The following is an 18,892-nucleotide window of genomic DNA, read 5'->3' as shown; positions in this document are numbered from 1 at the left end:
GAATGTGTGTGCATGTGCACATACTCCATCCCTAAAGACGTAAGGCAAGGTAACTCACTGCCGTATGCATTTTTTGAGAGTGATGTATTGGTGCAGATTTATCACTGTTCTTTCAATCTCACAAGGCTGTCATGATCTGCTTGAAATTATTTCATCTCATAGATGTTTTGGAGCTGGCATGTGGGTGGGCATAGATCAAAAAAGCTTTTTTAAAACCTCCTCATGGATTAGAATGTTCTAACAATCCAGGATTTTTGGGTTGTTTTTTTTTTTTTTTTTTTTTTTTTTTTTACTGATACAATTTAACATTTCTCATCCTGCTGTTGTCTATCAGCATACAAATATTAGCTGGTCAGGGAATTTTTCTTGGTTTTGTAATACTCATTAAAATGCACTGAGATGAGCTTTTGCGTTTGTTTGTAAACAACTCTCTCCAATAGATGTATATCTGCAGATTGGTTTACATGAGAATGAGGGCTCTGTATGTGTGCAAAGACTGGCTGTGGAGGGAGAACTTGTGTGATCATTTATTAGATGATGAGCTCTAGGCTTGCTGTCCATTGTAAGGCCAGGAGCTGTGTGTTGGCTGTCCTGGCAGAACTCTGTGGAGTTCTTGTTTGATAACTGGTTTGCAATTCCTTGCCAACCTTTTTTTTGAGAAGATTATATTATATTGAGAATAAATGAGGTATAGTAATGAAAGACTTGTATTTGTACATAGTACTTGCATATCATACAGCTGAACATAATCCAGTTTGTCAGTCTCCATATTTAATTTGTGCACTGAATTGAAGATCATTAGCTGAAAACACCTTTGAGTCTCTTTCCAGTATTTCCAGGAGTGTTTTGCTTATTTATGAAGCTTGATATGCTCACACCCTCTCCATTCTTTGTGTCTCAGGTACAGATGACATATAATGGTCAAATAAGAAGCATCCAACTTTTATCTTAACTCTCAAATCTGCATTTTTATGCTTTGTTGTTCTTTCATGTTTTGATGAAAAATTCTGTTGTCCAGCACTCTTGCAGCATGCAATTTGTCCACATTGTTGGTGTTTAGTGAGAATACAAGTAGAAAGAGCAGAAAAAATGTAATGATGTTACCAAGAAAAACAAAATATGACATGTGTTGTCTGAAAACAAGATGGGCTCACTGAGTGTTTTGTTGGTTGTGGCAGTTAATTCAACCCTGGTCACAGCAGTGGAGGCTCATCAGTGAGTCACACAGAGCTGGCCTGTCTGTGCTGAGCAGAGTGATTCATGTTAGCCAGTGACTTTTGCAAGCTGACTACAGTGCCCTGTGCTCCTTCCCAGTATCAGTAGGGGAGTACAAAGGAATGATCTCTGGAGTCCTGCAGCTGCTGACCTCTCAGTGGTTATGCACTGCCTGGATACCTGGGGAGACAAACCAAAATGTGTGTAACTGTAGGAATGAAATGGAGTGGTAGCATCCTGGGAGCAGTGGCCTGTGTATATTGCTTGTTTCTCTAGTCCGAGACCTTTAGAATATCCCTGGCAGAAATGTCTCTCACGCAGAATTAAGCAGTATTCTTCTTGGATGTTTCCTCCCTGTGTAAGAGTGACTACATCTTTAGTCTCAGCTTTGCAAATACTTTGTTACCTAACGTGTGAGAAATTGCTATGTCTAATTTGGGAACTTTATTTTCTTTCCCCCTTAGACTTTTCTTTTTATAGAGGACAATGTGGTTTTGAACTGTAAAAAGTCATAGCTGGTTTCCCTTGAGAAGCACTCTAACTTCTTGCTCCCTGAATTAACCTTAAGAAAATAGTTTGGCTTAGTGGATTTTGATTTTTTTTTTTTTTACCAGTTGGTTTACTCCCTTTTTATTTCATTGAAAGCTCTTACCACCATGTTGCATACAGTATTTAAAGCCTGTGTGGGCAACAGGTTGTTTAGACAACTCTCAGACTTGTCATGAGGTTTCTTTTCAACTTGGATACAGTTTCTGATATCTAATCATATCTGATATCTAGTTCTGGCTGCTTCTTTCCATAATCTGCTATAGCTCATTGTTTTATGGGTCTACTCTAACATTTATATTGCAGGGTGGTTTAATTCCTTTGAGTACAGCCTTGCTTTCTCTCTATCACCCACTGTAGAATTTACTTTAGGCCTTTACAGATTAGCTTTATTAATTTTCCAGGATTATTTCACATAACACCACAGATACAATTGGTTTTTTTTGTTTTTTTTGGTTTTTTTTTTTTTGAAACTGTGTTGTCAGCATTATTCTGTGGGTATGTAAGTAAATCCAGTTGTAATGTGAAATACATAGATACCACGTTCCTGAGACATCTAAGACTTTTATTCTCATCTGTAGAAAAGCAGCATCTCTTAGGTCTGTTGAACTATTTATAACAATTATTTTTATGACCTTGCAAAAGAAGGATAAATACTTTGCAGAACGAAGAGGAGATTATTATTCACATTAAAATTCTGTAAAATTTCAATAGGGAATTCATCTATGAACTGAAGAATATAGACAGAGATGGGGTAAACAAATTTGTAAAGGGGAGTTTAGGAAAGACCTCTTGCTTAGCTGTGGCTGTGGGGGACTGTGGAAACTTTCCTGTGGATTTAAGGATTGGAATTATTTTTTTTTTTAAATGGCATAATCAAGGTAAGTGTATATGCCCCAGATGTGCTATATAAGTCCACTAGGACAAGTGAGGTTATTTATCTGGAGTTTTCAAAAAGACAAGCTGAAATTATTTGGAATATTTTGCTCTTAGATGATGTCAAGCATAGTGTACCTCATAGATTTCATAGCCTTCAGTAAATGCTGTTTGTTTCTTCTAAAACTGGCATAACTTCTGCAAAGCTATAATTATAAAGAAGCATCCTCCCTCTCTTCAAGGAAGAGGAAAATGGAGTGTTTAGGAAGAAGTTACACTACATCCTGGGACTTGTACAGCTTGAAATGTATTCTGAAAGCTGAGATTCTTAAGTGTTATTTTATGATTGTGGGCATTACTGAACCTGTGCAGGATTGCTTTGGATTTCTATAAGTGAGAAAGTACTGGTTTTTATAAAGACAGATTTTTGGCAACTGTGTGAGAACAAAACACAGCCAAGGTGCTTCCACGTCTTTCTCTGGTAATTCAGTTGAAGAACCTGTCTGTGTGTGGTTTCTGCAATGTCTGTGCCTTGAATACAAACAGCAAATTGCTGTAACTTTCTGCTGACAACTGCTCTATAAATATAATTCCTGACATATTGGTTACAGTGACTGTGAACAGTACAATATGAAGGGGTTTCTAAATAAATTTTGCTGGCAGGCAGCTGTGTCAACAGCTTCAGGCACTATGGGGTGGACAGCAAACAAACAAAAAAAGGAGTAGAGCCATTTGAGTCAGTGTAATCCCAGTTCCACTGCTCCTTTTGATCTAACCTTGAACACTGTATTAATGAGCGTTGCCTTCCAGAGTGTTCTATGACCTTTCCTCTTGTTCTGCTTTAATATGAAAAGCACAGTTGGGATGCTGTTGCCATATAGTTACAAAAAAAAAAACAAAAAAAAAAAACAAAACAAAAAAAAAAACCTGGGAGAACCAAGTAGAAGTATTTACTTTACACTTTTTTTTTTTTTATTAAACAGCATTTGAATCTCTTGAGTGAGGTGTCAATCTAGGTGTGAATGACACTTAAATATGTGTTTCAATCTTGTCTTCTGGGTCAGATCCTGTGTTACTTGACAAGAAAATGTTAGAGTGGATGCTGTCTTTAAAACCCAAATTTGCAGAGGGTGAGGCTGAGAATTTGGAACTTCTGCTGTTTTCAGGGGAACAGGAGGTGCTCAGCTGTACAGTCTCGAGTCACAAAGTCATTATGTGTAGAATAGTTAATGGTTTTATCTTCTGCCTGGAATATAAAACGCTTAAAAAGTAGATATATTTTAGAAACAAAAATACATTTGTGAAAAAGCTGAAATTGCCACTCCTCTGCCTTTTACACTTTTTTTTTTTAGTAGAAAAATTTGAGTGGTAGAGGATCAGTGTGAGTGCAGCATTGGTGTGCTGAGTTCAGTACTGTTATGATGATGAAATGGTACAGGATTCATCTCACATCAGATCAAGGGAAAATGCATCTTGTAGCTCCAGAACACATTCTCTTAGACAAGTGACCTTCAGCATTTATGATCTTGGTATCCCAATGAAGGCATGATAGAAGCAAGTGAAATAGCTGAGCATGATGCATTGTATAATTACAAAAACTGATACGTGCTTTGCTTGGCACAGTACCAAGGCAGTGAAATTACAACACTGTGGGGCAGTGCACTGCCTGCTAGGGAAGCTTTCTGATGTTTCAGCACTTGGTTTATGTTCTAATAATAATCTATATCATTAGTTACATGTTTGAGGTCTTGACCATTGGGTTGATGAGGCAAGAGCCTGGATAACTGAGACTATCAGCAACTTGCTAGGTGAAATTATTTGGGATATTAGGGTTCAAATGTAGTAAATTGTGTTTGGTAGCTCTGACTTTTGTCCCTGGTAGCATAAACAGTATAATTAAGCAGTGTCCTGAAGCCTTCTTGCCTCCAGTGTTCTTGTGCTTCTTGAATCAACAAAAAGTGCCTTTGCCTCAAATAAACTTTAGAATGAGAGAATATAGGTCTAGATTTGAGTAACATTTGATCATGGGGCTTCCGAGGTTAAAGCTTACTATGATCTTTACTTTCTTACTGAATTGAGACCACAATGAAAGTCAGAATTTCCCTTTGGTAGATATCAAGTGCATATGTGGTGATAAAGTCTTGAAGATGAGAAAAATAAAATAAAATTCACTATGAATTTTATACTATTTTATTTCACTATGAAATTTTCTATGATGTAATATCAAGTTTGTCATTTGTTTTTTTTACTGTTTCTTCTTGTGTTTCTATGAAGATGAAAAGGTGATCTAATGGTAAGGATTGCATGTTTGATAAGGAATTGAGTACTTGCAAATCTTATCACCTGTTCATTCATTGTACTGAGTAGGTATCAGGTTGCAATTATTATTGGTGGGCTCTGCGCTGTAGCTGAAAAGCCTTGGATATTTATGCTTCTCCAATTTGTGGTTAAAAAACTTTTTTGAAGTCCTTGAATGCAAGAACTTTGTCTTCTTGGTAACAACTGACTGCAAAAAAAGAAAAAAAGGTATATCAGACTGTAGGAAACTGTAAAATAATGTGCTAGAGGCATTGGTGTCACCTGGCTTTACTTGCCATCTTGACTAATGATATAGGAAAAAGGGAAAACCTAATTAATTGGATTGATTTTGGTGGAACTCAGTTGAGAACTAATGAAAAAACTCTGACAATTAGAGAAAATGGTACAAGGTGATGAAGGATTGCATGATACAAGTTCCTGGTGTTTTCCTTAAAGTGAAAGGGAAAAGAAATGCAGCCATGCCAGGAGAAGAGGAATTAAGTAGTGAAACAAGAAATGAATGAAAAGAAATAGCAGGAATTCATATTCCTCACAAACATAGTTTTTACAGTAAGGCAGCAAAAGTTAAATCAATGAAAGGAATATATAGAGCATGTAAAGCCATTTAATCATTTAATGGATCAGGGAAATAATATTCCCTTGATGATTAGTTAAAATTCTAGGTCTTGATGTCTCTATACTTGAAAGTTAAGAGATCCAAGAGGATTGAAGGAAATAGTATAACTAAATAGCTCAGACTGAATCAACAAAAATATCAAGATTCAAACTAGGATGGCTTATTCAAACATTCAGTAAAGGGCATATTTTCAAATCTTCAGTTCTGCACTAGAGGGGATTGAACTTTGTTATGCTGAAACAAGATATGGTACCATTTCTACAGATACATTTCCTACAAGCTGTGGGAGTGCAGTATTCTTTTTTTTTCTCTTCTAATAATTATGAAACTGCCAATCAGTTTTTCCTTAAAGGATCAGGAGTTCTTGTCAAATTCTGCATGTCTTGTGCACTCATATTTAGTGGAATTAATTTAAAAAGTGGTCAAGCTACTGTTAAGTGGTTATTTTGTTGGTGTAGGGCAGATGTGGATGAGGAAATTATGGTGAAATACATCAATCAGAATTCCTATTTGAAAAGACAGATCTATTGCTCACAGTGTTTTAGTTTGATTTATACTTTTCCAGCAGAACTGTATTAAATTACATGAAATATATTTCCATTGAGCTCTTGGCGTTACATTTCTTAAAATGAGAAAGCAATTACTGTGCTTTGATAATACTCTAGTTCAGAACTTATATCTGTCATTGCTTCTTTATTCTGCTACATCAGAAACTATAAGGCAGCTGTAACAAAGGTTCAAAAATGTTGGCAAATGAGTGATCTAGTCCACATGAGAATTGGTGTCTGCTCTGTACCTTGGTAAGGAATTGGAATGCAGAAGGGTAAGCTGGTGAAATTGTTGCTGTGCAGTGTTTTGCAGAAAAGGATTAAGCAAATATTTTAATTTTTTTGTGGTTGAGTAGAGGAAGAATTCTAATACTGGAGTGAATGACTCAAGTTGGATTTTTGGTTTTCTTTTCCATATAAAGTGCCTGTAAGAAAGTCAAAGGCTTATGAACTTTGGGGGTTTGAGAGATGCTCATGATGCTCATGTTTGTTTCCCCTATTAAACAGCAGCCCTGACACAAAGCTCACTGAGTGCATCTCAGAACTGAGCTGGTGACCCAAAGCTCTCCCAGCCCAAGCATCTGTGTTTCAGTAACCCTATTGCTGAATGAGAGAATGCTTGCAGGCATGACACTTACAAACTGGCTTTTCTTTTTCTTTTTTTTTTTTTTTTTCCTTTTTTACATCCCTCCCTTGTCCACAGCGGATAACTCAGGGCTTAGACTGCAGACACTGCTACATCCCACTGGAGCTGCATTCTCCTTGCTTCACTGCTCTGTAGTCTAGAGAGAAAGGCTTGCCTAGGTAAAGGAAAGGCAGCAGCTTGAAGTTTGCATTGACTTACTGGGGAAAAAATTGGCAAAATTTGGGGTTCTACAGCACTATAGTGTATAAAAGGTTATTTATAAAAGTGATTGTAATATATTTGTGAAAAACATTAAATTCTTTTAATGACTTATAAGTGTGGGTAGAGAACTAGGAACCTCTGGAAAACTGAATGTTTATCTTTGTGAAAGGAAGGTGAGCTAAAACAATGTATCAAAATTTTATTGATCTTTAGCAAAGATAAGCAAAGCATTTGTTTAACAATCTAGTGCTTAACAACAACTTGGCTGGTTTATTTCACTTGCTGCAGTGTGCTCTGGAGCAAGTAATTATTTGATTATAAATCCCCAAATCCATTGAGTACCTCTCAAAGCATAGAGCTGAAGTTGGCTGAGGCTGTCTGGGAATGCTGCTGGCTTTCCCAGAGGACCCCAGGGTGGCTCTGGCAGGGATATCCCAGCCTCTGCACAGCACTGCCCTGACTTCACTGCTCCTCCAAACACATCACTTGGGTGCAGCTCCTTCCTGAGCTCCTTGCAGCACCATGGTCTAGGGGGGTATCCAAATGCTGTATTGCAAGTAAAATTCCTTGGATTTTGGATTATTGCTGTGGCATTGTCTTGTAGAATGACTTCAGTTTCTGCTGGTTTTCAGGAAGTCAGTGTCTATGTTTATGACTTGGTTGTTCATTTTGTCTGACAACAGCAACTCCAAATCCCTCCACGGATGTTGTGGATTCACCTTCTAGCTCTGTACTCAGGACTTCCAGATGGGTCTGTCTTTCTGCAGTGAGGGGCAAAGCCAGACCCATTTGCAGAAACTGTAAATAAGTTGTTGATAAGTCATGTTACCAGTCCAAAGCCCAGAATCATAAATATAGACCTATTTGAAACAGATTTGTATAATATTCTTAGATACAAATTCTTTTGCTGATTTGCAGCAGGCTTATGTAGTGTGTGGAATTCTGGATTTTAAAGACAAATCTGGTGTTATTAATGAAGACTTTATTTTTAAAAGAATTAGTCCTTGGGCTTTTAAAGGTGTATGTACTTCTGGTGCCCATCATTTATTGAGTGAATGAAGCATGTATCATTGTTAAGTTAGAGCAGAAATTACATAAAAATGCACAGACCAACACTAAGAAACCTTTAGGGCCAAGGTTAATCACTGACATTTTCAAAATCAGTTGTTGACCAGTGACAGGATCTAAAATAGCAAACAAGTTCTGACTTCACTGTAGTGGAGTAAGACATCTTTCAATAACTCTGATTTTGCAGAGGGTTAGAGTTTATTTTTACTCTAGCAGTCATATACTGCAGTAGCAAATAGTAGGAGGTCCTGGCATGCTTGACCTGGTTCAGCTGGGTAGCACTATTGATTTGTTTTTTCAGTGCCTCGGCTTTAGTTAATTGTAACTTTGTTTTCTGATCCTTGATTAGCTCAGTGGTAAGTTGTCATTACAGCATTCAACTCCCTAAGGACATGATCTATAAGGCAGACTTTTCCAGTGGAGGGCCATGATTCAGCTAGTTTACACATAATTTAAACAGCAGTAGGCCTAATACCCTGAAGTGGCATTTGAGGTACTTGTGGTCCAGGAGTGCAATACCATAAATTACTGTTTGTGTTAAGCACTCTTTTGAGACCTGCAGGAGAGGCCAGTGGGACACAGAATGCCCCTTGTGTTCTTTCTTCAACAGGCAAGTGAAGTTAAAATCTCAAGGAAGATGAAGAAAGCAGTTTCACTTAGAGCACAGCTGCCATTTAAGGTTTCGTTGGGAAAGCTTTGTTTCATCAGAGTTGCTGTAGTGTTTGTTTGCCCAGACTGTGTATTTGATTTGTTTTAATGGCCTATTCCAATAATAATGTGCAAAATAAAAATGTCTCCATGTGCTTAGATTAAGCTAAAGTACTCTGAATTTTGCACATACTGGTGTTGTACTTTTTATGTAAGTTCTGTGCAGAGCTGCCTTCAGTTACTTTAAACAATTTTTATGCTACAGGGAATTTGTCTCTGCTATAGCATCTAAATGGCTTTGTCAAGCAGAGCTGGTGTCTCATAATGCCTCTAGAGGCAGCAAATTGAGCGTAAATGATTTGAATTCGTGTCTTTTCTGACTATTTTGGCACAACCTGTCTGTGGGCTGAAGTGTGACTGTCACCACACCTAAGAAGAGATTGTTATTTACTGAAAGGTTTCTGATGCACACAGAGGCTGGGACTTCCAGTTCAGTACCTGAGCACACGGCAGGGTGGAAGGTGGCAGAGACAGTCCTGCTGCTCTTCTGCTTTACAGTGTTTATTGTCAGACCTTAACTTTTTGTAGCATGTGATTGGAGAAAACTTCAACACAGTTCTTTGCAGGGCTTTTTGCTTTGTTCCCTACACAGTTTCCTTACAGGAGCTGTTTATGCCAGTGCAGAAGGCCAGTAGGAGACAGAAATCAGCGAGGAGCACAACTGCTCCAAGACCATGTTAAATCAAATCCAAAACTATTCATGTGACTAATGATAGAGTAACATCGGATCTGCAGTATTTGAATGGATGGCTGTGTTGCTGCAAAATGCTTTTCAGCCTGAGATGTGGTGGGTGACTTAAGTGCATTAGCGAAGTTTTTAATGAAACAGAAGTTACTGTCTAGATTGTTGGGCTCTAAGTAACTGTACTTCAATGTGATAGAGTCAAAACTGTACAAAACCTTCTCATAGGGTGACAACTAAAATGATGGGTCATGGTTGGATATGGCTTTCCCCCACAGGGTGATTAGGAACTGGAACAGGCTCACCAGGGAAGAGCACCAAGCCTGAGTTCAAGTATTTTTGGACAATTATCTCAGACACATGGTGAAATTCTTGGGGCTGTTCATGCAGGGCAAGAAGTGGGACTAAATGATCCCTGTAGGTCTCGTCCAACTCAAGAAAAACATGAAGTAGTATGTTTTAATAAGCAATATGAAGCATGTAAAACTAGTAAGTATGTACATTCAAAAGATATTTTTCCCTTAAAGCACTTAAAAACATTTGTGTAGGAAATGTGAATGGTGTTCTGAGTATGAGCAAGATATATGAATATGGTGTTCAGGTAGGTGGGCAGAGTTGTTACTTACACCATCTGGGTTCTGAAATTCTTCCCTATAGATCTTTAAGCCTACAAAAACCATAGTGGAATCCAGTCTTAACTGCAAGGTGTTTGCATGACTGGATTTTGGTTTGCTGTTTTTGTTGTGTGCATTTGATTTTCTTGATTCAAAAACAGATTCTGATTATAGGGGACAGGAGTTCCAGTGCACCCATAAAAATCTGTGTGCTCCGTACTGTTAGCCATGATCTGCTTGTGTAAAGCTCTGTTTCTCTGCTTTGCTGTGTGTTGAGCTGCCTCCATCCCTGCTGTCTATCTGCTGCGGAATCTCTGCCTCCCCAGCTGCCAGACTGGTTTTAGCACTGCTTTGTCTTGGTTCCTTTATTGCCTGTGGTGTGGGCAAGGAGCCAGGCAAGGCTGCAGCCAAATGATTCAGAATGTAAAATGTCTTCCAGGTCTGCTTCAGTGCTTTACCTTGAGCTTCTTGCCGTCACCTTTCCTACCGGCATCCTGCCATTTGGGAGAGTCACTCCTTTTCACAGGGCCATTAAACTTCTGAAAGCTTGCAGGGGGTAAAGATGCTACCACGTCTCTAATTAATTTCTTCTTTATAGGCAATTAGCTGTTTTTTAACCTGTATCTAGGCTGCATTATTTTTATTTTTAGTTCAGAGTTAGGCTTTAGCATCTCTTAAAGTCGAGCAGTTATATCATTTTAAAACATTTTTATCTCCAACGTTTTGGTGTATTATTAAAATAAATGTGTGCATTGCAGTGCCTGTTGGCATAATGTGTAAGGTCAAAATATAAGTCTACCCTTTAGTTTAAGGTACATTTGAGAAGCAATTCTAGCTGCTTTATCCCTTTCAACTTAAATAACCATAAGAATAGAGGCCTCCCCTATGGAAGAAAGGGCTTCATCAATATCTAGATGTGCTCTGTCATTCAGAAGTGTCAGCAGCCAGGGAATCTCTGTGCTGCAGTTGATAAAGCTTTTGGATGCCCTGCTGCATCTTCACAATTCGGTGTAATCAAGCAGAATATCCCAGTTGATGTTGTGCAGGTCACAAGGAATGAAATGATGTCCCAGCCATGACCATTTCCAGGTGGAGATAAGTGTGCCTGCAGTGGTTGCCAAAAAAGGTTGTCAGTAGCCTGAATACGGGTAATCACTGATTAAAAAAGCAAACAAACAAATATCTGATGGATTTTGTTCCTGTGTTTGTCTTTCTTCCCAGCTGCCCTCCCCAAACAACAAATAGTGTTGGAAGGGTGTTTGGAAGAAATCCCACCATGTGCCTGTTCAGTGCTTGCTTGGGCTAATTCCATTCTGCTGTTGGTACTGCTGCTCAAAAGTACTTGTTTTATTCTTTGCTCATTAAAAATACACAGTGGTTTGCACTTCCTGCATTTATAGAGCTGTACTTTTCTCCAGGAGTAAACAGATGAATCCAAGTATCAGAGGCCACCTCAAATGGGATTGCGAGACAGCTCTTTAGTGCGTGTTACTCTTTGTAGTAGAGATGTAGAGTTACACAGCTGCCCTCTACCTAACCCTCAATCTGGTTTTTAACTGCAAGTCTCTTCCATATTTCTGAGTCATGGCCAAGCCAATCCACCTGTGGTCAGCAGCTCAGTGGCTGCAGATATTATTTATCAGGTAATTTTTTTTGTCTGACACTAGTTAAATGGTACGTGAAATTGAAAAATTAATTCTCAACTTTCAAATGCAATCTGTTGCCACTTGTTATTTTCATTTATAAATTACTTTATTTTTAAGATCTCTCTACCCACAGTTAACATTCCTAACAAGTATGGAAAGGGTTGTATTTTTTCCTGTCCTGGAGAAAAAGATGAACTGCAGTCTTTTATTTGCTGCTCTTGAAAGAGGGAAATAATTACATTTCATATCTCTGTTTGGTATGAAAACACATAATAATCTTGTTAAGACTGAAGGTACTGTCTTGTAATTAGTCTTTTATTTATTCTCCCATAGTTTATGTATTTGGTTTTATATTTATAAATCACTGCATGTAATTTACTGCCAGAACTGGACAGTTACTCATTTGTTTATTATGTCAATCCAGGTTTCGAGGCTGTTTTATTCTTTTACAGGCAGAAGTAATCCTAACTAAATTTAAAACAAGGTTACTATTAAGTATTGAAGCAGTGAAGTGTCCTTGCCCTCCTTTGGGTTGCTTCATTTTTGTCGGAGGTTGCTGCTTCATGCCCAGCTTGACCAAAGTTGTAATGCAGGAGTGGAAGGACTGGAGCTCCTCGAAGCACATTCAAGGGCCTAGATCTACTAGGACTGATGCTTCCACAGTTCTGTCGCCTTATTTTCTGATTTTTATTAGCCTTTTTTGGTATTTGGCATACTTTTACCTGCTCCTGGAGTGGAAATACAAAGGCCAGCTAGCCTTACAAATGTTTGAAAAACAGTGTGAGCTAACATGTGGGTGTTTAGAGAGTAAGTCTCTACTTTGAAAACTCAAAAACGTGATGAATGATTTAGTGATGTGTAAAAATTTACTTAATTGCCTCTCTAAACACATATACTCTTTAAAATACCTATATTTTTCATTTTTAAGTTACTATGGGAATTGAGATGAAGATGAAAAATTGTACCAAAGGAGAATTCTAAATAAATGTAACTTTAATATTTCTAAATTTTACCCAAAATCTACTTTGACAGGAACATTAAAGTTTTGGTCTGTTATAAAATAAAAAAACCCTAAATTAAAGGATATCAGACTTGAATACCCAAATAAGTAATATTTCAGTGATGCAGAATAACAGAAAGTAAAGGTTTGCTGTGTTGCTGGTTTTTCACACTAGGACATTTTTTGGAAAAAATATTGGAGCGTCTCTCTGGAGCTTGTCACACCTATAATAAAGACATTTTGAAAGAAAAGATTGAAAAATCAGGAACATGAAGACTAATGGTATTTAAAATTAAATTTTTAGCTTCTGCTGTGAGGTTCATGGCTCTGTGGTGGCAAGCAGGGATTGTCACAGGCCCTCTTCCTCATTCTGCCTGCATCCCTTGCATTTTGAGCAGGTTTTATTTTCCTGGGTGAATTTAATGCTTTTTGCAGACTTACTGCTCTGACAGTAACTCTCTGGCATGTCCATTATCATGTGCTTGCTGTGCCATACTGGACATTAATATGCAAGACCCTTTAAAAAGCATTTGAGGCAGAGTGCTCCTGCAGCTCTGGCAGCAGTGTCAGCAGCTCGGGGTGAGGTGACAGCCCGAGGGGTGGCTGCTCTGTTACAGGCATCTATGAAGAGCTCTCTGCCACCTTTAAATAACTGCCATGGCTCAATGCTTTTGCAATTTTCCCTCACTAAGGCACTGTGTGTTTGAATTGTCATTCACACAGCATTCCAACAGAAGCCAGAACAAGTGTTCGTCTAGAACTGCCGGTCTTAAAACTCCATTTATTCTTCCCTTCCACTGAGGAGTTAAAAATGAGAACATGCCTCTGAATATTCTTCTACACCTCTTGATTGTTTTACTTTGTGGGCGTTCACTCAAAACACAGAGTGTATTTCCAGCTGTTGGCTTCCCAGTAGCTGATTCTGCATTTTTATACATGCTGGTAAATGTGGTCTCTCCAGGGTTTTATCCTTGAGTGCTAAATGGTGGCAGAAATGTCTTCTCCTGGACATCAGTCTCTGTGTCTCTGCTCTCCCATCTATAAAATGAAAGTGAGCTATGAAGGTAGCAAGCCTTTATTTTGTGATTGAAGATGTGAAATGCTGTGATAATGGCAGCTCTATGGATATTTAAGAAATGATAGCTAAGCCAGATGATTTTCTAGTAAGTCAATTGCTATTCACCTTGCAGAAATGATTTACTGCAGTTTAGAGAATTCTGTTAATCAGATAAACCATCTTAATTGCACAGATAATGGCTTACTGACAAGTATGAGATAAAACATGGGATTTTAACCTTGAGTCAAAGTGGTAATTAGTTACATATTTAAAGGCAAGTCTATAATTTTTATCTCTTTGCTTTGGAAAGTGGATCTCATTGCTTGTAAAAATACCCCTGACTGAAAACATAATAAGACTGACTTTTTATTTGCCAGTATCGCTAGACTCTTTGTTATACACCTCAGACTGCATTCATGGTCATCCTTGGTGCTCAGATTTGGATGCTGCTGGGTAGGTATCTTTTCAACAACACAAATGCAGCTTATTAACTCTTGCTGATGAAGATACACAGATCTCTGGCGAGCAGTCTGTTGAATAGAGAGAGTTCTCAAAATTAACTTTTTCAACAAGGGGAAGTAGCAGTGTCTGCCAGCAGTTTTCCATTTATCACCAAGGAAATTCTATAGGATTTGGTTACTGACTTTTTGAAAATGTACCAATTTGAGACTATCACAATACAGACAAGTAAAAACAAGTATCAAAGGGTGATTCTTTGTATGAGTTAAAAACCATCATTTTGACTTGGAGATGAAAAATGCAGATCTTCTAATGCAATGAAATATTAATTTATGATTTTGATCAGCATATTGTAAGGAGTATTCATGAAACAGGCAGATCAGTAGATGTAAATGTCACAAGTGAGGTTGTTCATGACCCTGAGCAAAGCAAAGGTTTACTTTCATGTGAATGAATATTCAGTGCTGGAAACCTTGGACGTAGTGCTGGAATGCAGCTGTGTACAAAAAAGACCCCAAAAACTCCCCTATTCAATGTGAGCTGTGAGGTAGAGTTGAAGGTGATATGTGGGTGAGAATTCAGGGCAGAAGTGTGTATCTCATGAAGAGTAACCTAAGAGAGGATACCCAGGTAACTTGTACAAGATTTTCCATGTGCTTGCTCCCTTTTGCCTTAGCCAAAAAAGCAGAAAAGAAAACTTTCAAAGGTGCCATCCTTTTGCCAGGAATCTTTGTAACAGGGCAAGCCTCTACTTGTATCACACATTCAGACCAGTCTGCAAGATCCTTATCTTGCTGATATTTAAAATAATTCAGTGGCAGGCAAGATAGTGACTTAATATCATAAAATAGCAATAAAACCACAATTAATCCAAAGTTTCACAGCCACAAATAGGTGAAGAAAGTGGACTCGTAAATGTATGCTTGTTTCCTAAAGCAGATAGTTGAGCAGATCTAAAGGTATGGTCGTGAATTGCTCCTCCTTGTATTTCAGGCATTTGGAGGAAAAGTGTTTGGTTTTAAATTTCTTAGATGAAAAATAAGAGTATCATTTGATCAGGACCTTGCATGAGTGAGCTATCCCCTGTTCATAGAGCAACAGCAGGGAATATGAGCTGTCATCAATATCAGACAGATTAATATCAGCTTGGATGGTCAGCTAAGACCATTTGAAAGATGGAATACCTATTTCTGTCAAGGAAGGCATAGCATGTCACAGTTGTAAACAAAGTGAAGTAAAAGGAGTGGAGGTTTTCCAGGGAGATGGGGAATTTCCATCCACAGATACACTGTAGTACCTCATGGCTCCAGTACTCCCAGCTCCCAGCATTGCTGCCTCTTCAGTTCCTTTTCAGTTTATCAAGGCATGTATTTTCACATGTAATTTCCCCTAACTTTAATAATGCTTTCTGCTTTCAGTTTGCAAGGAAACTGCTAATTAATCACTTTTAATCTCTTCGCTGCCCCCCCCCCCCCCAATACTTCTTCATGGATTTTTCTTTATATATAGAAACTTGTGTTGCAGTTTACATTGGTATTTACATTGAGGTTTCTTTCTTCAAGAAAGGAGGTTTTTCTCAGGTGATCTCGATGCTGCTGTTCTTTGGCTGTCTCCATTATTTTTGTTTGAAAAGCAGAGTCCAAGATATAAGAATTCAGTAGCAGTCCTTTTTGTCCACCCGCAGGAGAGAGAGGGGAGTGCACATCTATGTATGTGCCTAAGTAGTAAAGCAATTTCCAAAGAAGAATGAGCTTTGCTTGAATTTTCTTGCATACATTTTCTATTAAAATAGAATGGGTTTTAGACAAGTTTGGAAAACTATAGCTAAAGATTTGATGTGTTTGAGCAGGATATTTAGAACTCTGGCCTGGAATGACTATTCCCTGTTTCAGAAATCCTCTTATGTTTCTGCATTTCTCAATTATTATCTTTGTGCTCATTTTTTACCAAAAAAATTGCAGCTGCAATAGAAGCAAGACTTTAGGATGGTAATTTCACACAAGCTTAGTTTTTTTCAGTACTCTTAGCTATTTCTTTTGAAATGAACTGTGAAATACATAAATACCAGTAGAAATGAACAGCTTGCTCTCTTGAATGATCATTCTTTGACTGTATAACATTAGAGGCTTTTGCAAAATCAGTATTGACACAGTGTCTGAAGTTGTGTTTGTATATGAATCCAAAGCATCAAGTAATTGAATTTTCTTTGGTGACTACCAGTAGTATTTGCATGTGATTGTCCTGGAAGTAACTTAAGGAATCTGAACTTGTGATTCATAAAATCAGCAATGCCAGTGTATGTTGTTGGGGAAGGAGTAGGGGAGGTGAGCATGTGGTTTGGTGTAATTGTGGGATACAGGCTGAAGTTCCACATTGATGGTGCTGTTTTTGTTTCATTAGCTGATTCCTAGGCTCGGCTTTTGCAAAAAGCATTTTCTCAAGTGCATGAGTGCACTGTGTTCTGTGGTTTGCCCCCTCCAACAGAGTTGCTGACTGTGTAGGAGAAGAGTCTGTCTGACTGTGTGTCACCAGGGCATCATGAAGGAGTCTGTGGTGCTGGTGGAGCTGTGCTGTTCATGCAGGAGAGCAGCTGTTAGCCCTAAGCTGTGCTTCAAGGAAATCAGGCAGCTCTGGGTGCTCAGGTGCCTCGTGCCTGCTGGTAGGGACAAATGTTAAAGATCTATGAACAGAGTTTAAGTTCAGCTAGCCTGCAGTCTTCACCTGCACAAACAGATTTGGGAATCTCACTGAAAAGGCATTGATACACTGTGAATTCATACAGTGAGTTCTTGAAACCATGGTAGTGAAGCTTAAGTTTATTAGAGGAGTGAGCTGCTGCAAAACTGTCAGTTTTGCTTCAGTGTTTGCAAGTCTAGTCACTATAGCCAGGACCATAGACCAGACTTGGTATCTCAGAGCTGTAGACAAAAAAAAAAGGGGAAATTAAATACCTGGCACAGGCATTTAAGCTATTCAGTATGAAACTCTGGCAAGGGTCCATTTCCATTTTTTTAAACATTGTACTTCCAAACTTTGAGGTTTGGGTTTTTCTGATTATTTTGTGTTGTTTGGGTTTTTTTTCCTTTTCTGCCTGTGCTCCCTCTCCCCACCAGGTTTCGAGAGGGTAACTTAAACATTTCTTTCTTTGAAAGCATAATAGGTGTTATCCCTCTTCTTTTACATCCAGTCATTAAGTTATGGACTCTGCCACAGAAGGTGATGTTTGCAGGTGCCTAAATTACCTCCCAACACTCAGGAAGATGGTTCTCTTTCTTTCTCTCCTCTGGTGCTGGAGGTTCAGCCCAGACTGGTGCCTGCCTGGGGACAGAGTTGCTGTGTGTAGTGGTTTACTATGCTTGTGAAGGGTGGGACAAGGCAGTCTTTCATTACCAAATATTGAAGTTGCCTCACTGAGGATTTTAAACTATGTGAAGCTGAACAAACTGTGAACATGACTTGCAGGACATTTCAACTACATGGATGTTAATTGGAGCAGGGACTGGAACTGTCCCAGACCTCAGCAGCCAGTACCATTCTGTGTGTGATGTTATCAGTGTTTCAGTCTAAACCTGATGGTCTCTCATGTTTTTAAAAACTTACATGTTCTCCTTAGTCTTAACTGTAAGAGAAGATACAGCTAGTCTTTGCTAGCTTAGAAAGTCTCTTACGTATTAGCCTGGATTTCAGTATTTTCCACCAAATTACTCTAGGATGGATCACTAGCCAAAATCTTGAAATAAGATTAGTAATGACTGTAATAGTGTGCAAAACCTGAATGTTTCTCCTGAACAGACACTATAATGAACTATTTGAATAAACACTGGATCTGAAAGACAGAGGTGAGGAGATTAATTTGTCATAAATATGACTTTGGTTCCTATGCTTTTGTGTCACTTCCATATCTGTGCTATCCAAAACGGTTGGATTCTTCAGACTGTATTCAGATAAGCTAAATGAATGTAATGTGGTAAAGCCTAAAACCCAATATAATCTTGTTTTCAAGATACTCCCTCTGAGATTCATTTAGTACAAGTGAGAAAGCAGATATTGCCAATTTTTCTCAATTTTGAAAATATTGAAATCACTTAATAAAGCCCATCTGATCTGTATGAATAAAACTTAATTTAACTGGCTAACCAGTTAAAGCAAGGAATCTGACTGCATTAATATTAATGAGAAATCTATTGATTTTAATAGTAAGGGATTGTGTTCAGTATCAGGGATTTTAAGTCTTTGTGAAATGAATGACACTTTTTAAACTCAAGTGAATGTCATTGTTTCAGAAGTATGTAATATGTTAATAAATTGATGATGAGAAATTAAATTATTAGAAATTTTTATGGTAGTGATTTTTTTCATCATATAACCTTTAGCCTTGTAACTAAATGCTGGTAGGAATTGTTCTGTAAAGGACAAGAAAGCTAGCATATATAGCCTGCATAGCAGTCTGTATGCTTAGAGTTTATACAGGGTTCTGGTTCTCCTTTGAGGAACAGCTCAAAGGGAGCTGCCCCTTGTGGGACAAGGGACCCCAAATTAAAGTATTAAAGTATGGACTTTTAAGTCCTGCAGATAAATTAGATTTAAATAATGGAAACATATTGTATGCCCTATTTCTGTAAGAGGAGGATCTCTGCAAATTTTGTTTTGATCTTTTTCTTTAAAAAAATATACCTTAATAAAAACAAAAG

The 18,892-nt window shown here is 38.1% G+C and overlaps 1 protein-coding gene across 4 annotated transcripts in view; it reads left to right on the top strand.

Annotated features, from left to right (window-relative positions):
* The window catches only part of GULP1 (GULP PTB domain containing engulfment adaptor 1), a 169,770-nt gene that overhangs the window by 64,147 nt on the left and 86,731 nt on the right, over positions 1-18,892 (top strand). The window lies entirely within an intron of this gene.

The sequence above is a fragment of the Anomalospiza imberbis genome, chromosome 7 (genome assembly GCF_031753505.1).
Source record: "Anomalospiza imberbis isolate Cuckoo-Finch-1a 21T00152 chromosome 7, ASM3175350v1, whole genome shotgun sequence".
NCBI lineage: Eukaryota > Metazoa > Chordata > Aves > Passeriformes > Viduidae > Anomalospiza > Anomalospiza imberbis.
The sequence above is the reverse complement of the archived record's forward strand: the minus strand, read 5'-3'. Positions and strand labels throughout refer to the sequence as shown.